The sequence below is a fragment of the Felis catus genome, chromosome X, assembly GCF_018350175.1.
Source record: "Felis catus isolate Fca126 chromosome X, F.catus_Fca126_mat1.0, whole genome shotgun sequence".
Taxonomy (NCBI): Eukaryota; Metazoa; Chordata; class Mammalia; order Carnivora; family Felidae; genus Felis; species Felis catus.
The window spans coordinates 83052776-83073584 of record NC_058386.1 but is presented as its reverse complement, the minus strand read 5'-3'; the positions used below and the strand labels follow the sequence as shown (position 1 = coordinate 83073584).

General features: G+C 43.6%; 1 long non-coding RNA gene across 1 annotated transcript in view; it reads left to right on the top strand.

Moving 5' to 3' along the window:
* The first annotated feature begins 3859 nt into the window (after window positions 1-3859).
* Window positions 3860-20809, top strand: part of LOC111558726 — a 29288-nt gene continuing 12338 nt past the window's right edge. Inside the window, exons 1-2 of the long non-coding RNA XR_002739852.2 lie at window positions 3860-4746; window positions 7997-8191. This is a non-coding gene — a long non-coding RNA (uncharacterized LOC111558726). The remainder of the gene's footprint in view (window positions 4747-7996; window positions 8192-20809) is intronic.

Below are 20809 nucleotides of genomic sequence, written 5' to 3'. Positions count from 1 at the left end.
TGTGAAAAATGCTCCTGATGTTAAGATAAGGATTGCATTAAATTGGTCATGTTGTAGACACTAATTCTAAAGTTCTTTCTTGTATATCAAGAAATCAGGATGCAGGAAATAAAAGCGAGAGATGGCTAATGTCCAGGGAAAGACAAGAGTCCTAAATAAGGATCCTTTCCACATTTTTATTAGGATCAGAAGGCTTACAAACATGGTGATGGATGTGCACAAAGAGACAATGGTTCTGTGTACATTAACGCATGGACGTGAGGGAAAGGGGGTCTTGAAGACATTCGGGGTTAAGGGTTTGGGTTAATACAAAAACAAAATCCTGGTGCTGGGCAGCTGGGCAGAAGATTGTTTACAGTGGACATGAGGCACTGCCTCTGCTTATCTTAGGTAGCCTAGGGGTTGAGACAGGACACGTGACCTCAGGGTTAACAAGGCACCTTTCTTTTGTTAATCATCTCTGCTCTGGACAGCTTCACCCATAGCACAGAGCAGTGGTCCATAGCCCAATTTACCCATTTACTTAACTTGGTCCGTCCTTCCTGTGAAAGCAGTTTTCTGCTACGGTACTAAATTGGGGGCAATTTTGCCCTGAACTCCTGGGGGGGGGGGAGAAAGAGAGAGAGAGAGAGCCCCCTCCTCTCGCTCTTCCCCCCACCCCGCTCCTAATCTTGTTTATTTCATATACCTATGTTCTATATTGGGGCCTTTGCCCTGCCCTCTCTATACTGGGGCTTCTGCCCCGCCTTCTCTATACTTATTTACCTAATCTTGTTTACCCAAACTTGGGTGTGAGCATCCTATGGCTTTGTAATTCTTTATGCCTTGTTAACCCATTGGTATAAACCCAGGGAATTTCTAAGCTTATTCCCCACAGTTTCACCTTTTTTGTTTCTTTGGTTCTTCTAGTTTTGTGTTTGAGGGCCGTCATGATAAGCGCCTGGTCCTTGTTTTGCTTTTGGATGGCTTGAAGAGTGGTTCTGCAAAGACACAAAAAGAGGCATAGTGAAAGCATTCCACTTCCCCAAGTTACCCAGAATTTGAGATGGGTGCTAGCCGCAAGTGAGAAAGGATTTACATCACGCCACATTCCCAAGGAATCAGCCCATTTATTTTTAAGCCTATCCTCTGCATATTGTAGCTGTTGGCGCAAAGTCATATCTAAATCTTCTATATTGTCAGAGGGGTGGGAAGAAAAGACACGGCGGAGGTGTGTCTGGACAGGACAGCTTCCCAAGCCAGGGGATGACTATAAGGAATGCCAGTCATGCAGATATGCTGGTAGTTAGGGTCACAGGGCAGCTTAGAGTGAAGTAACAAGGCCTCTTGTTGTTGCAGGGAGTATGGCCAGAGTCGCAAAAAATGAGTCTGCAAACAAAGTGCAGTTAAGTGAAGATCCTCATACTCCAGTCTGAATGAGGTCCCGACTCCAGAATGAAGCTTCTTTTTATTAGGATAATTGCTAAAGACTACGTGCATAAAGTCAGCTAAGCAAGTGTGTTAATCAATCTAATGGTTTAGCTTTTCAAGGTTGAATTTCAAGTTACTTGGTTTCTATAACGCTAGGAAGGGTCAGGTGTCAAGGAGGATCCAGCCCTGGACAATGTTAATGGCTCTAGGCGTTCCTTACTAGCAGCAGCCACCTTCAGCTGTGTAAACATGTCCTAAGGCCTTGCACCTTCTCCAGCCCTTCCCTTTTGAAGTCTTTTCCTTTGATGCTTCTCTCCTGCATCTCCCACATCTTGTCTCTTTCCAGTAAATTCCATTGCAGTCTCAAGAGCTTCGAGGGGGGCCAAAAGTTGTTTATCAATGGAAGTCTGGCTTACAGACTCTTTGGTAGTATTTATCATAAACTTATTAAGCACATGGGCTGTCTGGATAGTATGATGCAGGCTGACTCCAGCTACAGAGGCAGAGGCAATAATGCCTACTGCTGTGAAGATGCCCGTGATTAACAGGCCAACAAATCTTTTCTGCCATGCAGCAGAGTGCCAGTGTCAAATAAGCTTGACATGCACACCTAGTCCTGATGGATGCATATAGGGCTCAGACCTATTTAACAGGAACCCAGGCTGAGACATGGTGTCTAAGTACTAACTAGGAGGATATATTTAATTGGGTGATGATATTATTACTTATGCAGGACATAAACCAGCCCTGAGAAGTAGAGATATTATAATTAGTTTCCAGTTGTTGGACCTGTAAGGTGGAGGTAGCAAAGAGAACGTAGGGAGAAGGGACACAATTAGTAGTCCATGCAAGTTGGACATTGTGCAGGGAGGCCCAAGTTAAGTTAACATGTCATTTTACATAAATTTCACCGTGGCTAATTGTAGTGTGAAGAAGAAGGGAAGACCTAGCTTCCAAAGACTAACAAGCCAAGGTCCTTTTAATTTCCCTTTATATGCAGAAATTATAGGGCCAGACAAGCCTCCATCTTTCCAAAAAAATATCCTCCTTACTAGACTGGCCAAAGGATATGGTCTTATTAGAATATTTTGTTTCAAGATGTCCTCTAGGACCCCTGTCAATAATAGTCCAATTACCCCAGTGAAGATTATGCTCAGTCTCTCCATAACAGGTTGCCCAAGGAATGTTGTTCCAGGGGTGGTCTGAATATTTGAGACTGGAGCAAGCTATAACATTAGGAGTGTGAGATATGCTTGTTTTTTTTTTTTTTTTTTTTTTTTTTTTTTTTTTTTTTTGCGGTATATCAAAGCTTGTGGCTGAGAAAAAGGTAAAATTGGCCTGGTAGAAGTTTTGGGCTGTACATGTAAAAACCAGTTGATTTTTAGTTTAAGGCAGGCAGATAAATTGCTAAGTTTAGTAACACACATACTGAAGTAAGCCACCATTCAGGTCTCGGCATATAAACCCAATGTTCTTGTTTAGTTTGGAAGGGAGGGTTAAGGTTGGCTCCTCCCATGAACTCAGTGTCAGTATTGCTAATAGGCATATCCTGGCCTAGGAGGGCTAGGCTATTGAATATAGGTGGGTTAAGGGGATGAGCCAAATATGAATATTGACCTTGGCCTAGGCAAATGAGGGCAAGGAGTAGAATCAGTGTTGCTCGTATTGAATTTCTGTCAATGATGGAGATCATGGCCATCAGGTGCGAGTCAGGAGTGTATGTAATACCATTGTGTTGTAAGAGGATGCCGGCCTGGTTAGACAGGCATTTAAGGCTTCCTCATGTTATATCAGGGGCAAAGACTTGCGTTTCTGGAGTGGCTTCAGCATGAGCAGTCCATAAAGAGGCTTCATCCATCTTGAAAAAGGGGGCTGGTGACCGCTCACTCAGAGTCATTCTCTGGAATTTTTGGTTCACTGGAAGATATCCTGGGGGTCTCCACCACGCCATGGTACAGCTTCACCAACTGAGAGGGGTTCCACAGAAGTCCAGAATCTGAAAGAACACAAGCATTATCCTCTACCCCAGGTGAGAAGTTTAGTGGGCCCAGACCATGTGGGTCCCCCTTTGGGGGTTTTGTACGGCACCATAGGGTGAAAGGGCTTCTCTTCGTTTTGAAAAGTGCCATTCGGTTAGTAGTCAGTCCCTGAGGGTCAAGATTTAAAAAATTAAGAGTAATCATAGCATGGTCAAGGAGAAGTTGAGGTTGTAATGTAGACCGCCATGGGTATGTTCCCTTTTTTCTGTTTTTGTTTTTGTTGTTGTTATTTTTTAACATGGTTTTTAGAGCACTATATGCTCGTTCTATAATAGCTTGGCCTTGTGGGTTTTAAGCAATACCTGTAATATGTCAGATATTCCATAAGGCACAGAAGTCACGAAATGAAGAGGAGACATAGTCTGGGCCATTATCTGTCTTAATTGTGTGGGGGAAGCCCCAGGCTGCAATAGCATGCAGAAGATGCTGAATGATCACTTTGGTGTTTTCTTTTGTATGAGCTGAGGCAAAAATAACACCTGAATAAGTATCTATAGATGCACGGATATACTTATGTTTACCAAATGCAGGGTAAACGTTAACATCAGTCTGCCAAATCTCACTAGGCTTGAGGCCCCGGGGTTTTGTTCCTGCTGGGAAGGAATTCAAGGGATAGTAATTAACAGTCTGAGCAGAAGTAAATGATTTGTTTGGCCTCATTCACAATAAGGGTAAATTGTTTTCTTAGAGCTTGCCAGTTTTGATGGTAAAGATTATGGGAGGCTCTGGCTTCAAAAAGAGGATAACATTCTTGAGAAACTGTTGGGAAAATGAATAAAGTTTTACACCATAAGATGGCCGACGGGACTAAAACAAGCTCTGGTCTCTAGCTTGGAGACCCCTCTTCCGGGTTCTTCTTGCCCTGTTTGTGGAGCGGGCGCGCGCGTGCCAAAACCCTATGGAAGCTGACAACTATAAATTACCCTTCCCACTTGCATTCAGCGCTCAGATCTTTGGAGAAACGGTCTCCTCTGAGCCCACCAGTGTTAAATAAACCTCTGATCCACCGAGATCTCCACCTCCGAGTGCCGCTTGGTTTTTCCGCCAGCGTTCCATCCTGGTTCCCTAACATATTTGGTTCCCTGATTGGGAAACCCAACTGCGCTGGCCCATTGTTGCCACTGGTTTAGGAGAATGACGAGGTGGTGATGGAATGAGGATTCGCAAGGGAGAAGGCGCACCCTGCCTGAATTTCAGCAGTCTCCCACTTGGTCGCCCCGGGCCAACCCTGCTCCGCCATTCCTGCCGGACTGGAGGAGACTTGGCAGGTGAGGACCTGGACCCGACGTCGGAACCGGTAAGGCTGGGGCCCAATCTAGCCAGGCCCACTCACAAGAGTGGAAGGGGGGCCTGATCATCACCCCCAGAGACCTCAGAAGTCTCACAGGTAGGAATTCTGTGAGAGGGAATGTAATAACCTCTGGTGTGTATGTGAGTGTGAATGTGTGACTCGGTCTAGCTTGCTTGCCGACTTTGCTTCTGTGCCTCCACGGGCAGGCATCCTTAAGGTCCCCAGAAGCCCATGGAGTCTGAGTGGGCTCGTCTGCGATTCCGTGGTGAATGGCACACACTCTGTGGTGGCATCGGAATAGTTTCTGATCGTAAGTCACAAAGCTGAGACCGCTATGGCTAAACGTCCCCTAAGTTCCTTCAGGACACGGACAGATGGGCATCTGACCGGTCTCCTCATTAGAGGGGACACCCCTATCCCTCTGTCTGTCTTTGTGACTCCACCTCATGGGAACATGGGGTCGGGACAGAGCAAAGAAGGGGTTTTTGGGAGACTATGGAATTAAGATAAATGCTGGCATGTTAAGGACCCTATGTGAGTTAGAATGGCCCACTTTTGCTGTAGTAGGGTCCTCTGAGGGAACCTTGGATGTCCCAATGGTCCGCTGCATCTGGCATGTTGTCTCCAGAGACCCAGGTCACCCTGATCAACTTCCATACATCAACTACTGGCTTGAAATTGCCTGAAATCCTCCGCTGTGGGTGCAATTCATCCATAGCAAGCAGAACCAGGCAAAGGTTTTAGTTGCTTTATCCAGAGACTCACCCAGGGAGCCAAAGAAGCAACCCACCACTTCCCTAGTGTGTGCAGGAGACCCGGAGGAAGATCCTGTCTTTCTGCCACCTTATGACTCACCGGGCTCCCTCCCCCCACCGGTACGAAGAGGCTCTCCTCTGGGGGATCAGAGCAGGGGCTGAGAAACCCATGAATATGACCAGCAGCAAGGGGATTCCCCCGGGGATTATCATGAGAGGCGATGCGAGGCTTACACCCTCTTTGCTCCAGAGGCACAAGAGAGTCGTGACAAAAGGATGGGGAAAGTCTAGCCGCCAAAAGGGGGGAGGCCCAGAACTTCCTTAGCAAGGGGTCAGTGGGCCTACTGCAAGGAGAAAGGACATTGAAAGAATAAATGTCTCAACCAAGGAAAGTCCCAGAAACCCAGCCGATATCAGGAGGAATCTCAAGAAGGGAACCGTATTGGTCTGGCCGAGATAGAATCATACTGAAGGGGACCCTGGCTCTCTCCCCCTGTTCCTCTGCCTAATAGATGTGAGGGATTCTCCCTCATTTCCCAGGTTAACAGTTATAATTGGAGCCAACTGTGGTTAGTCTACCTCGGGATGGGGACTTTAAAGAATGTTCCCAAGCAGTTGCTGAAACTCCATTCATTTCGGGGAAATTCCCAGTCTTCTCTGGACTGATGTGGACTCCATATTTCCACTTTGGTGGAACAATCAAAACATGGCGTCTGCTCCTCTGAGTTAAGGTTTTGAATTAGGTTTTCCTTCTCTGCCTTCTACTGGCACCTTGCCTCTTCTGCCTTCCCCCTACCCCTGCTGTTTCTGCACCAGCTTGGGTGTGGTCTACGTAACTGGTTCCTATACCCTCCTCAGTACCTCATCACCATTGGCTCCTCCTCCCATCCTCAAGGTCAAGGAGTAAAGTGCACCCCCTTGGAGATCTAGGTATTTTCCAAATAGAATAAGTTGCTAAAGCTTTGACTACTGACACGGGTTTGTGTTTCTAACTTCTTATTGCAGAGAAATTAAGGCTATTTGGACCTATTGGAAAACATGCTTTGTACTTAATTGGTTCATGAATTTACCATGTAAAAAAATTCTGGTGTAAACACCTCTCAGTTGGTTACTAAGTCCTCAATTGGAGACTAAGGTTTCCTAAGAGTTAAAATTCTGCTAAGTGTACTTGAGACTGATGGAAATAAGGAAAGCAACCCTGTATGTAGGCAAGTAGGAGGTATGTAAGAAAGATATAAGGAATGGAAATACATTTTTGTTGAGGGTAGATGAAAGTAATTTTGTCCTAAATGAGACTGGCTATTTGGAGAGAAATGGCTTTGGGACGAAGTCTGAAGGCAAAGGAAAGTTGTAGAAAGTTCATGAAGGGAAATCTTCGGAAAGGAATTTTATGTGTGCTCAGGATGGACTAAGGTTGAGATGAATGGAATTTAAGGTTGAAATTCTGCTTTTCTCTCTGCTCAAATAAAAAAGTTTTCTTGGACTGTTGATCTGCTCTTGATAAGAATGCAAACAAAGCCTTGTCTTCTGGGCAAACCAAAGTTTTAGGTTTAATCTTTATCAGGTCTTTGATTACTTAGTTAAAACTTCTCAATGTTAAAGGAACTAGGTTTTGGTAACAACTATATAATGCTATACATTCACCTTTAGGTTCTTTTATTGCCACCTTGGTTGAATAAATAAAGTTTTAAGATTTGTAATGATCTGTAATCCTATTTACGATGTACTTATAACTTCCTAAGGTTTTAGCAAACTTCCCAGGATTTAAATGATAAATGAAAGTCTTTTTTGACCAATTAGGCCCTTTTATTTGGGATGCTAAGTTACTTGGAAAGGCACTGTCGTGCAATGGTAACCCTTAGGTTGTATTGCACAGATAAATGTTGTAACTGCCCAAATATATATGCAATTCCAAAAGTTTTAATGTTTTGGTATAAGGTCATCACTTATATTCTGATTATGTGTCACAGTGTTATGTGTCACAGAAATAACCAGATTTCTTTGTCAATTGCATCATAATGAACTCTCATCAGATCTTTAACGATGCCTGTTTCTGAGATTTTTGTTATTCTCTCACAAAACGTGTTTCTTCTTCAAGGAGATTTATAAAAAAGAACCTTGGGGACAAATACAGGTATTCGACATCTTTAAGATTAATACTAAAATGGGTAAGAATTTCCAGAACTAAAAAGCTGCATTCAAATTGAGCAAGAATTAGGAACATGGGATTAAATGAACTGAGGAAGATTACAGTTTTGTGATTCTTGTTGAAAATATGGCTGGTTCTCTAATGTTTGCTCTTCCAGATTAAGGAAAATTTCTCTTAAGATATCTATGATATACAGAAATGTCATAAAGTATTCATTTATACCCTGAAGCATTTATCTTTTCTCTCTGCATAACTCCCCTGAAATTCAAAACCTCTCAGTGAGTATTCTTTCCCTGATGGCAATTACAATTGTTTGCATAAGTTCAATAAGAATCTGTTCATCTTGTAACAGGTCACCATCGGAAATACTGGTTATTTTACCAAGGCTTTGACTGGAATGTCATATTTGAGAGTGACATTCATAGACTCAGATGTGACCAGACAGCTTTGAGGAACGAAGGTTGGCTTTATGAAACACGGAGCCATAAAGCCCCTTGGAAATGTTGGCCTGATACCTTGCTTACAGAGTTCCCAGCAGCCTCACCAGGTGAGTAAATAAGGGCACTTCCTGGCGGGCGCAGGAACCTCAGGATATCTTGGGGACCTCATGAAGAGGAGTTCGCCCCATTCTACAGGTATTGCAGGTCTATCTGATGGCAAGTATTTGTCTTGACTTCTGGCCTGGAGAGGCTACTAAAAGTTCAACCCAGAGATTTCTTATAAAATGTTCCAGCAAAGCAAACTTTAAAAGATCCTCATGATCAATCGCTATTCTTGCTGAGCTTATATGAATAGTTAGGCCAGGTTTGTTAAGACTGGACTTGTTCTACAAATGCATTGGTCTCAATTTGGCTATCTCTGGAAACGGGGGTTTTTAGGGAGAAAAACTATGTTTCAACAATGCACCATTATGGATGTTAAATTCTAGTTATGATTGTCTTTAAATGTTTGTTGTTTGCCTAAACTAGACAACTTGAGGTAAACTTCAGAAAAATTGTCACAGTATTTCATGTATAGACAATCTTCTGTGCTTGTTATTCTGTGGGGATAATAATAAGACCCCATGGGCATATGATTATTTCAACAACTGGAAAACAGGATGGATCTCTATATATGCAAACCATATCTTCCCCAAACCTGATCTGACAGTTACCAGAAAACCGCCCCTTTTGAACACTTGGAGGTGGACTTTACAGATATACAACCAACTAGAGGATTCAGTTTCAGGTATCACCCCATGGGTCCATCACTCCAGAGTTAAGAAGGCCAAGTCAGAGGAACCCTCAATGTGGCGAAGTGATCCAGATCAAGTCAACCCGCTTAAAGTGACCCTCAAAAAGACACTGGCCCCTGAGCTCTCTAGCCCTGCTCCAGCCACACCCCAGAAGCTGGCTGGCCTGTGCATGACAAAAGCTTGAGGAATCAACGTGTGGGCCAAGCCCAGGGGTTCGGATGCAACTCTGCCAGCCCTTCCCCCTTACTGGTGTCAGAGCTCTGATCTTGCTTCTTGCTGTTGGGCTAATAGAGACTGCACCAACAAACTGGACATGGAACGGATGGCAGACTCCCTGGTAACCTTACAAAGCCAAATAAACTCCCTGGAAGCAGTGTCCCTGCAAAATAGGTGAGCCCTCGACCTCCTCACTTCAGAAAAAGGAGGGACTTGTATCTTTCTGGGGGGAGGAATGTTGCTATTTTGTAAACCAATCAGGAATAGTCAGGACTAAGGTTGAGGAACTCAAGGAAAGAATTCAACATAGACAACAAGAAAATATCAGTCAGTGGAGAGGATGGGATCTCACAGACTGGGCATCCTGGCTCCCTGCCCTGGCAGGGCCCTGCCTTTCCATAATTTTACTTGTGACCATCGGCCCCTGTATGCTAAATACCCTGGTACGTTTTATTGAAAACACTGTTGCTTGCCAAACTGCAGCACGTATCTTAGCCCTCCGAGGGTACCAACCCCTAGAGCTAAAAAGTGGTGCCTAATAAAAGATTTTTTAAAAGGCATCAAAAGGGGGAATGTTGGGAAAATGAATAAAGTTTTACACAGTAAGATGGCCGACGGGACTAACACAAGCTCTGGTCTCTAGCTTGGAGACCCCTCTTCCGGGTTCTTCTTGCCCTGTCAAAGAAGGATGGCCTTGTCAAAGAAAGTACTGCGAGTTGGCAAGTGGATGTTTACAGGGTCCTGACCTAACAACACCCAGCATCTCCAACATCCCTTTTGGATTAATTGTGCTATGTTGAATATGAGTGCGGTGAGAGTACTTTTAAGACTTATGGGGGTAAAACCAAGGAGGAAGATGGTGGCGTAGGAGGACGCTGGGCTCACCTCGTCCGGCTGATCACTTAGATTCCGCCCACATCTGCCTAAATAACCCAGAAAACTGCCAGAGGATTAGCAGAACAGAGTCTCCGGAGCCAAGCGTAGAAGAGAGGCCCACGGAAGAGGGTAGGAAGGGCGGAGAGGTGGTGTGCCCTACACCCAGTGGCAGCAGGGAGCTGGGGCGGTGGAGCAGCAGCCCACCAGGCCAGGCCAAACCCCTGAGTCTGGCTTGCAAAAGGCAGAGGGGCCGGACTCCGTGAGTTCTGACAGCCAGTGGGACTTAACATCTGGAATGTTTTAAGTCAACAGCTCTGCTCAGAGAGTGGAAGGGCTAGAGGACAATGGGAGGGAGAATTGTTGAGCCCTGGAAGACAGAGTTCAGCTCGGTGGGGGACAAAGGCACTGGTCAGTGCCATCTCCCTCACCCATCCCCCAGCCAAAATCCCAAAGGGAACCAGTTCCTGTCACGGAACTTGCTTGCACCGTGCAAACACCCAACGCTGTGCTTCTGTGGATCCATCCCTCTGACGGGTCTGCCTGCCCCCTCCCAGTGTTGTAAGGCCCCTCCCGCAGGGGACCACTGACGGCAAAACGAGCTAAGCTTGCCCCTCCCGCCCCTGTGCACCTTGCGGATCCACCCCGGCTAATACGCCAGATCCCATAGAAGCAGCACCAAAAGGCTGGCAGTGTGCAAGTAGCCCAGACAGGGGCCACACCACTCCATGGTGAGTCCCGCTCCTGGGAGAGGGGAAGATAAGGTACACACCAGTCTGACTGTGGCCCCAGCGGTGGGCTGGGGGCAGACATCAGGTCTGACTGCAGCCCCGCCCACCAACACAAGTTAGTCCAGACAGCACAGGGGAAGTGCTCTGCAGTTCCACGCCACCCCAGGGACTACCCAAAATGTCAAAACGGAAGAATTCAGCTCAAAAGAAACTCCAGCAAGTAGCGACAGCTAACGAATTGATCAAAAATGATTTAAGCAAAATAACGGAACATGAATTTAATATAATAGTCATAAAATTAATCGCTGGGCTTGAAAAAAGTATAGAGGACAGCACAGAATCTATTGCTACAGAGATCAAGGGACTAAGAAACAGTCAGGAGGAGCTAAAAAATGCTATAAATGAGCCGCAAAATAAAATGGAGGTGACCACAGCTCAGATTGAAGAGGCAGAGGAGAGAATAGGTGTATTAGAAGATAAAATTATTAAAAAGAGGAAGCGGAGAAAAAGAGAGATAAAAAAATCCAGGAGTATGAGGGGACAATTAGAGTACTAAGTGATGCAATCAAACGTAACAATATCTGTATAATGGGGATTCCAGAAGAGGAAGAGAGAAAGGGGCTGAAGGTGTACTTGAACAAATCACAGCTGAGAACTTCCCTGATCTGGGGAAGGGAAAAGGCTTTGAAATCCAAGAGGCACAGAGAACTCCCTTCAGACATAACTTGAATCGATCTTCTGCGTGACATATCATAGTGAAACTGGCAAAATAGAAGGATAAAGAGAAAATTCTGAAAGCAGCTAGGGATAAACAGGCTCTAACTTACAAAGGGAGACCCAAAAGAGTAGTGGCAGACCTATCTACTGAAACTTGGCAGGCCAGAAAGGAATGGCAGGAAATCTTCAATGTGATAAACAGAAAAAAATATGCAGCCGAGAATCCTTTATGCAGCAAATCTGTCATTCAGAATAGAAGGAGAGATAAAGGTCTTCCCAAACAAACAAAAACTGAAGGAATACATCACCACTAAACCAGCCCTACAAGAGATTCGAAGGGGGATTCTGTGAGTGAAATGTTGCAAGGACCCCAAAGTACCAGAGACATCACGACAAGCATGAAACCTACAGACATCACAATGACTCTAAACCTGTATCTTTCTGTAATAACACTGAATGTAAATGGACTAAATGCACCAACCAAAAGACATAGGGTATCAGAATGGATAAAAAAAAAAAACAAAACAAAACAAAAAAAAAAAAAAAAAAACAAGACCCATCTATTGGCTGTCTACAAGAGACTCATTTTAGACCTGAGGCCACCTTCAGATTGAAAGTGAGGGGATGGGAAAACTATCTATCATGCTACTGGAAGTCACAAGAAAGCTGCAGTAGTCATACTTATATCAGACAAACCAGACTTTAAATTAAAGGCTCTAACAAGAGATGAAGAGGGCATTATATAATAATTATAGGGTCTATCCCTCAGGAAGAGCTAACAATTATAAATGTCTATGTGCCGAATATGGGAGCCCTCAAATATATAAAACAATTAATCACAAACGTAAGTAACCTTATTGATAAGAATGGGGTAATTGCAGGGGACTTTAATACTCCACTTACAATAATGGATAGATCATCTAGACACAGGATCAATAAAAACACAAAGGCCCTGAATGATACATTGGATCAGATGGACTTGACAGGTCTATTTAGAACTCTGCATCCCAAAGCAACAGAATATACTTTCTTCTCGGATGCACATGGAACATTCTCCAAGATAGATCACACACTGGATCACAAAACAGCCCTTCATAAGTATACAAGAATTGAGATCATACCATGCATACTTTCAGACCACAGGAAATCAACCACAGGAAAAAGTCTGGAAAACCTCCAAAAGCATGGAGGTTAAAGAACACCCTCCTAAAGAATGAATGGGTCATCCAAGCAAGTAGAGAAGAAGTTAAGAATTATATGGAAACAAATGAAAATGAAAAGGCAACAATCCAAACGCTTTGGGATGCAGCGAAGGCAGTCCTGAGAGGAAAATGCATTGCAATCCAGGCCTATCTCCAGAAACGAGAAAAATTCCAAATACAAAATCTAACAGCACACCTAAAGGAAATACAAGCAGAACTGCAAAGACACCCCAAACCCGGCAGAAGAAGAGAAATAATAAAGATCAGAGCAGAAATAAACAATAAACAACATAGAAACCCTCAAAACAAAACAGAACAAAACAAAAACTGTAGAGCAGATCAACGAAACCAAGAGTTGGTTTTTTGAATAAATAAACAAAATTGATAAACCGCTAGCCAGGCTTCTCAAAAAGAAAAGTGAGATGACCCAAATAGATAAAATCCTTAATGAAAATGCAATTATTACAACCAATCCGTCAGAAATACAAGCCATTATCAGGGAATATTATGAAAACTTATATGCCAACAAACTGGACAACCTGGCAGAAATGGACAAATTTCTAAGCACCCACACACTTCCAGAACTCAAACAGGAAGAAATAAAAAGCTTGAACAGGCCCATAAGCAGCAAAGAAATTGAATCATTTATCAAAAATCTCCCAACAAATAAGAATCCAGGACCAGATGGCTTCCCAGGGGAATTCTACCAGACATTTAAAGCAGAGATAATACCTATCCTTCTCAAGCTATTCCAAAAAAATATAAAGGGAAGGAAAACTTCCAGACTCATTCTATGAAGCCAGCATTACTTTGATTCTGAAACCAGACAGAGACACCGCAAAAATAAGAGGACTACAGGCCAATATCTCTGATGAATATGAATTCAAAAATTCTCAATAAGGTACTAGCAAATCAAATAAAACAGCATATGAAAAGAATTATTCACCATGATCAAGTGGGACTCAAGGCTGGTTCAATATTGGCAAATCAATCAATGTGATATATCACACTAATAAAAGAAAATAAAAGAACCATATGATCCTGTCAATCGATGCAGAAAAAGCATTTGACAAAATTCAGTATGCTTTCTGAATAAAAACCCTCGAGAAAGTCAGGATAGAAGGAATATTCTTAAACATCATAAAAGCCATGTATGAAAATCCCACAGCTAATATCATCCTCAGTGTGGAAAAACTGAGAGCTTTCCCCATGAGATCAGGAACACGGCAGGGATGTCCACTCTCACCGCTGCTGTTTACCATAGTGTTGGAAGTTCTAGCATCAGCAATCAGGCAACAAAAGGAAATCAAAGGCATCAAACTTGGCAAAGATGAAGTCAAGCTTTCACCTTTTGTAGATGGCATGATATTCTACATGGAAAACCCGATAGACTCCACCAAAAGTCTACTAGAACTGATACATGAATTCAGCAAAGTCGCAAGATACAAAATCAATGTACAGAATCCAGTTGCATTCTTATACACTAATAAAGAAGCAACAGAAGGACAAAAAGAGAAACTGATCCCATTTACAACTGCACCAAGGATCATAAAATACCTAGGAATAAACCTAACCAAAGATGTAAAAGATCTGTATGCTGAAAACTATAGAAAGCTTATGAAGGAAATTGAAGAAGATATAATGAAATGGAAAAACATTCCATGCTCATGGATTGGAAGAATAAATATTGTTAAAATGTCAATACTACCCAAAGCTATCTACAAATTCAATGCATTCCCAATCAAAATTGCACCAGCATTCTTCTCCAAGCTACAACAAGCAATCCTAAAATTTGTATGGAACCACAAAAGACCCCGAATAGCCAAAGTAATATTGAAGATGAAGACCAAAGCGGGAGGCATCACAATCCCAGACTTTAGCTTCTACTCCAAAGCTATAATCATCAAGACAGCATGGTATAGGCACAAAAACCAACACATAGACCAATGGAATAGAATAGAGACTCCAGAATTGGACCCACAAAAGTATGGCCAACTAATCTTTGACAAAGGAGGAAAGAATATCCAATGGAAAAAAGGCAGTCTCTTTAACAAATGGTGCTGGGAGAACTGGACAGCAACATGCAGAAGGATGAAACTAGACCACTTTCTTACACCACTCACAAAAATAAACTAAAAATGGATAAAGGGCCTGAATGTGAGACAGGAAACCATCAAAACCCTAGAGGAGAAAGCAGGAAAAAACCTCTCTGTCCTCAGCCGCAGCAATTTCTTACTTGACACATCCCTAAAGGCAAGGGAATTAAAAGCAAAAATGAACTATTGGGACCTCATGAAGGTAAAAAGCTTCTGCACAGCCAAGGAAACAATCAACAAAACTAAACGGCAAACAATGGAATGGGAAAAGATATATGCAAATGACATATCGGACAAAGGACTAGTATCCAAAAATCTATAAAGAAATCACCAAAGTCCACACCTGAAAAAACAAATAATCCAGTGAAGAAATGGGCAAAAGACATGAATAGACACTTCTCTAAAGAAGACATCCAGATGGCCAACAGGCACATGAAAAGATGATCAACATCGCTCCTCATCAGGGAAATACAAATCAAAACCACACTCAGATATCACCTCACTCCAGTCAGAGTGGCTAAAATGAACAAATCAGGAGACTATAGATGCTGGAGAGGATGTGGAGAAATGGGAACCCTCTTGCACTGTTGGTGGGAATGCAAACTGGTGCAGCCGCTCTGGAAAACAGTGTGGAGGTTCCTCAAAAAATTAAAAATAGATCTTCCCTATGACCCAGCAATAGCACTGCTAGGAATTTACCCAAGGGATACAGGAGTGCTGATGCATAGGGGCACTTGTACCCCAATGTTTATAGCAGCACTTTCTACAATAGCCCAATTATGGAAAGAGCCTAAATGTCCATCAATTGATGAATGGATAAAGAAATTTTGGTTTAGATACACAATGGAATACTACGTGGCAATGAGAAAGAATGAAATATGGCCTTTTGTAGCCATATGGATGGAAGTGGAGAGTGTTATGCTAAGTAAAAGAAGTCATACAGAGAAAGACAGATACCGTATGTTTTCACTCTTATGTGGATCCTGAGAAACTTAACACGAGGACATGGGTTAGGGGAAGGAAAAAAAAAAAAAAAGGTTAGAGAGGGAGGGAGCCAAACCATAAGAGACTCTTAAAAACTGAGAACAATCTGAGGGTTGATGGGGGGTGGGAGGGAGGGGGGGTGGGTGATGGGTATTGAGGAGGGCTCCTGTTGGGATGAGCACTGGGTGTTGTATGGAAACCAATTTGAAAATAAGTTTCATATTAAAAGAGCAAACAAAAAATAACATCAAAACCAAAAGAAAAAAAAAAAAGACTTACGTGGGTGAAGAGCCATTCTATTTTTAAAACTTTTTAAACAATAGCTTGCCCAATTAATGCGGTAGAAAAATCCTTAGGATTAAGAATATATAGCTGTAGAGGAAGGTTGGGATCTTTCCTATCATAACTACGAGAGGTGAGAATGGACTGAACATCGTCCAGCTCCTTCTTTGCTGCCGGGGTGAGCTAGCGGGGTGATGTTAAGTTAGGATCACCAGAAAGCAGTGCCAGGAGGTTGGTTAAATGGGTGTTAGTAATGCCCAGCAGAGGACGAATCCAGTTCATGGTGCCCAACAATTTTTGTACATCGTTAAGAATACGAACATTATTAGGAATAGTCTGAATGAGGGGACGAATTTGAGTATTAAACATGCGTAGCCCCAGGTAAGAAAATGGAGTCGACCTTTGTACTTTTTCAGGGGCTATTTTTAAACCCTGTTGGTTTAGTTGATCAGGGAGCATGGCAACGAGCTCATCTAGAGGCTGTTGATGTGGGTCACAAAAAAAGATGATATCCATATAGTGATAAATGACCAAAGAAGGAAACCGCGTCCTAATCGACTCTAATGCGTTATTGGCATAAAATTGGTATATTGTTGGGCTATTAAACATCCCTTGGGGTAGGACTCTCCAGTGGTAATGGGGTGATGGTCGGCAGTGATTAACAACAGGAATGGTAAAGGCAAATTTCTCTCTATCTTGTTCAGCTAAGGGGATTGTGAAAAAGCAGTCTTTTAAATCAATAATAAATCAGCCAATTTTGAGGCAACATGGAGGGAGAGGGGGTTCCTAGCTGTAAGGGACCAAAAGGCTCAATTACTGCATTAATAGCTCTGAGATCACGAAGAAGTCGCCACTTGCAAGTTTCTTTTGGAACACAAAAGATAGGAGTATTCCAAGGGCTATTACTAGGCTCTATATGCCCGTTTTTTTAATTGTTCAGCTACTAATTATTGGAGATGAATCAATTGGTCCCTTTTATTGGACACTGCTCAACCTATACGGGTTTGTTAGTTTTCCATTTTAATGGGAGGGGCTCAATTTGAGCAGTGGCTAGGAAAAACTTGTTTTAAGATGAATATTCCATTGACTCAATAAGTCTCTTCCCCATAAATTGATAGGGATACTCATCGCATAGGGCTGTATGTAGACTATTTGGTCATCGGGCCCTAAACATTTGCAAAAGGTCAGACTTTGTCGGGAAGGCTGGCTGCCTCCAACCCCAACTAGGGTGGCCGTAGGGACAGTAGCCCAGTGAGGCCATTGTGAGGGGGATATAACGGTTACATCAGCCCCTGTATCAATTAACCCTGAGAAAAGTTTATCTTTGATCTTTATTTGCAAGAGAGGTTTGTCTTGAGAAATGTTGGCGAGCCAGTATTGTTCTAAAGGCGAGTTTGTGCTCCCAAACTTGCCTTCTCTTCTAGGTTTGTTCGCAGCTCCAGGGACCCAATAAGGAAGGATAAGGAGCTGAGCCAATCGCTGGCCTTTGTTAATGGTTATTAATTTGGAGGCCTGCGCCATAATTTTAATTTCCCTGGTGAAATCACTATCAATCACCCCTGGAAGAACTAGAAGTCTGGCTTTGGTAGGGCTACATCTTCCAAGAAAGAGACCAACATAGCCTTTGGGAAGCAGGCCAAATATGCCAGTAGGGATGAGGTATACATGCCCAAACTGATTAAGTGTGATGGTCTCCTGGGATTCTAAATCTAATCCTGTGCTTCCTTTGGTGGCAGCACATAGGGACCCCATGGGTTTGAGTAGCCCAGGCCTTGGGTGGGGGAGGGTGACTTTTCTTGTGGGCAGAAAGGAGCCATCCCCTCCCTTTGTTGTCCTGGGTGTGGAGGGGGGCACACGTTTGGGAGTTTCCCAAACTGAGGGGGCGACTGTCTTTATCAAATTTAGATCTACAGTTATTTGCCCAATGATTCCCTTTCTTGCATCGAGGGCACAATCCCGGCAAGAGGGAGGTTTGGGGAGTGTTTATAAAGGGGCAATCCTTTTTTAAGTGTCCCACTTTTCCACAGCCAAAACAGGTTGGGTTAGATTGTTTGAGGGCCAAGGCAAGTAGCATTGTTTGTGGGATTCTGTTCCCACAGTTTGACAGGCTTTAACATATTCACTGATAGTGGCTGCAGGGCTACTTGCATTGGGTTTGATATGCTTAAGAACTCTTTTGCAATCCTCATTAGCATTTTCAACAGCCAGGGAAACAAACATTGATTCGGTTGCTTCCATATTATCAAGCTGTCTTTGAATAGCTTCTTGGAGGTGATTGATAAAAGCCATATAGTTTTCAGTGGCCCCTTGTCGGATATTAGTAAAGGACCATGATGATTTTCCTGAAAGGGGGATTTTATGAAATCCCGTCACACTACATCAGTGCATTGCTCCCTGACGATGATCAGGAGTTGAGCTTGCTGCCTTGGTTGTGTTATGCCCAGAATTCGTGATCCCCAAAGACCACTAGGGAGCCGAGTCCAATGCAAAAGCAAAGAGCCTTTATTCAAGCTAGCTCAAGCTCAACCCCCTACCTGCACCGACGCAGAGGTGAGATACCAGGGAAAGAGAGCGAGTTTCAAAAGGACAAAGGTTTTATTGGGGCCTGGGGGCAGTTGGTGAGGTAATGGCTATGGCCTCAGCCGATTGGCTGGGGAGGGGTCCTGGGGAAGGGTCCGGCAGGTGAGGGAGGGTTTACTCAAGGGGAGGAGGTGTGGTCAAGGTGAAGGACACAGAACAAGATGGAGTCGGCTGGCGTAGGCCCGCCCTTTCAGTTGGACATATTGCCCTGTGTCAGACAATTGTTCAAAAGTCACTGGAATAGCAGCATCGAGGTTCTGCATAACACGAGTGATGAAATTCCTGAGCAAAGACAGCATATTGGGCCGGGGTCAGGAGAGAGTTCCAGTCCCAGGCACACATGGAATAAGGCAAACAGTTTCCAAAATCCCGATCGTAAAAGGGCTATGAAGGCGGTAGAGTTGAACTGCCTTCTGTAATTCTTTTACTTGGAAGGGCAGGCTTTCATGGACATATTGTCCATTTTGCCTGACAACGGGAAGCAGGTGGAATTCACCGGCCTTATGGGCTTCTTTAAGGCACTTTTGCATTGGGGAAAGGGCCTTATCAGAGCAGGTTGATGAGGTGTTTTGAGGCTCGATATCGTCCCACCCTTTGGGGGGGAGGGGGAGTATCTTTTTGCTGTAGAGATGCCAGAGGCACAGCCTGATTGCGGGGGGGGGGGGGGGGAGGTTTTTCCTCCTTTTTAGATAACTCTATGTTTTCACCTACATCTTCCGAGCTCAGTGGGAGAAGGGCCGTGCAGACGATGGATCAGGTGAGGATTACCTGGGGGGTGGGGGTGGGGGGACATTAGTCCCTTCAGAATGCCTGGCCTTTAATGTTTTCCCTGCTCATTCCCTCACGTCAAGATCACAAGTTCCTTGTTCTGGAAGCCAACGGCAATTCTGTTGGACAGTCAGAAATAATTTAAAGAGAGCCTTATAATTTAGAGTCATTCCTGCTGTCTCTCCTAGTGACTGAAGAATTCGAATATAGGGCTTTTGTTCAGGGGCTGGGGAGTTTCCCATGGGAGATCTCTCAAAAAGTTCCATGGCAGTGAATCCTAATATAGTTTTGCTTTATCCCTTACCTCTTCAGGCAGAGACTGTACCTGATGCGTTTTTTTTTTTTTTCCTCTCCCTTTCTTGGAGCTCCTTAATCATTCCACGGCATCCTGCAGTCCTTGTGTGGCACCGCCTTATCACTTTGGCTCCTTGTCCACGTTGGCCCATAGTCCCCTTTCCTTCTATCACATCAGGGTCACCATCTGTTGTAGACTCCAAGTCTAAAGTTCTTTCTTGTCTAGCAAGAAAGTGGGACACAGGATTAAAAGCGAGAGATGGCTAATATCCAGGAAAAGACAAGAGCCATGAATAAGGGTCCTTGTCCCATTTTTATTAGGATCAGAAGGCTTACAAACATGGTGCTGGACGTGCTCAAAGAGACAATGAATCTGTGAACATTAACTCATGGACGTGAGGGAAAGGGGGCCTTGAATATAATCAGGGTTAGAGGTTTGGGTTAATACAAAACAAAATCCTGGTGCCGGGCACGGTGGCACGTGCCTGTAGTCCCAGCCACCCAGGTGGCTTAGGCAGGAGGATCGCTTGAGCCCAGGAGTTCTGGGCTGTAGTGCGCTATGCCCATCAGGTGTCCACACTAAGTTCGGCATCAATATGGTGACTTCGCGGGAGTGGGGGACCACCAGTGTAGATTGCTTTAGGTAGTATAGACATTTTAATAATATTTGTTCTTCCAATCCATGAGCATGGAATGTTTTTCCACTTCTTTGTGTCATCCTTAAATTCTTTCATCAGTGTTTGTAGCTTTCAGAGTACCTCTTTCCTTAGGTTAATTTCTAGGTATCTTATTATTTGGGGCGTAATTCTATATATGTAATAGATTTCTTGATTTCTCTCTCTGTTGCTTCACTATTGGTGTATACAAATGCAACAGATTTCTTTCTTGTTTGATTTCAAGTTTTTATTTAAATTCTAGTTACTTAACACATACGAAAAAATTAGTTTTAGGCGTAGAATTTAGTGACTCAACATTTGCATATAACACTCAAATCTCATCACAACCAGTGCTCTCCTTAATACCCATCACTCATTTGGCCCATCCACCACCCACCTCCCTCCACCAACCCTGTTTTTTCTCTAAAGTTAGCTGTCTATTATGGTTTGCTTCCCTCTCACTTTTGTTTCTCTTCCCCTATGTTCATCCTTTTTTTCTTTAAAAAAAAATGTGTATTTATTTTGGGAAAGA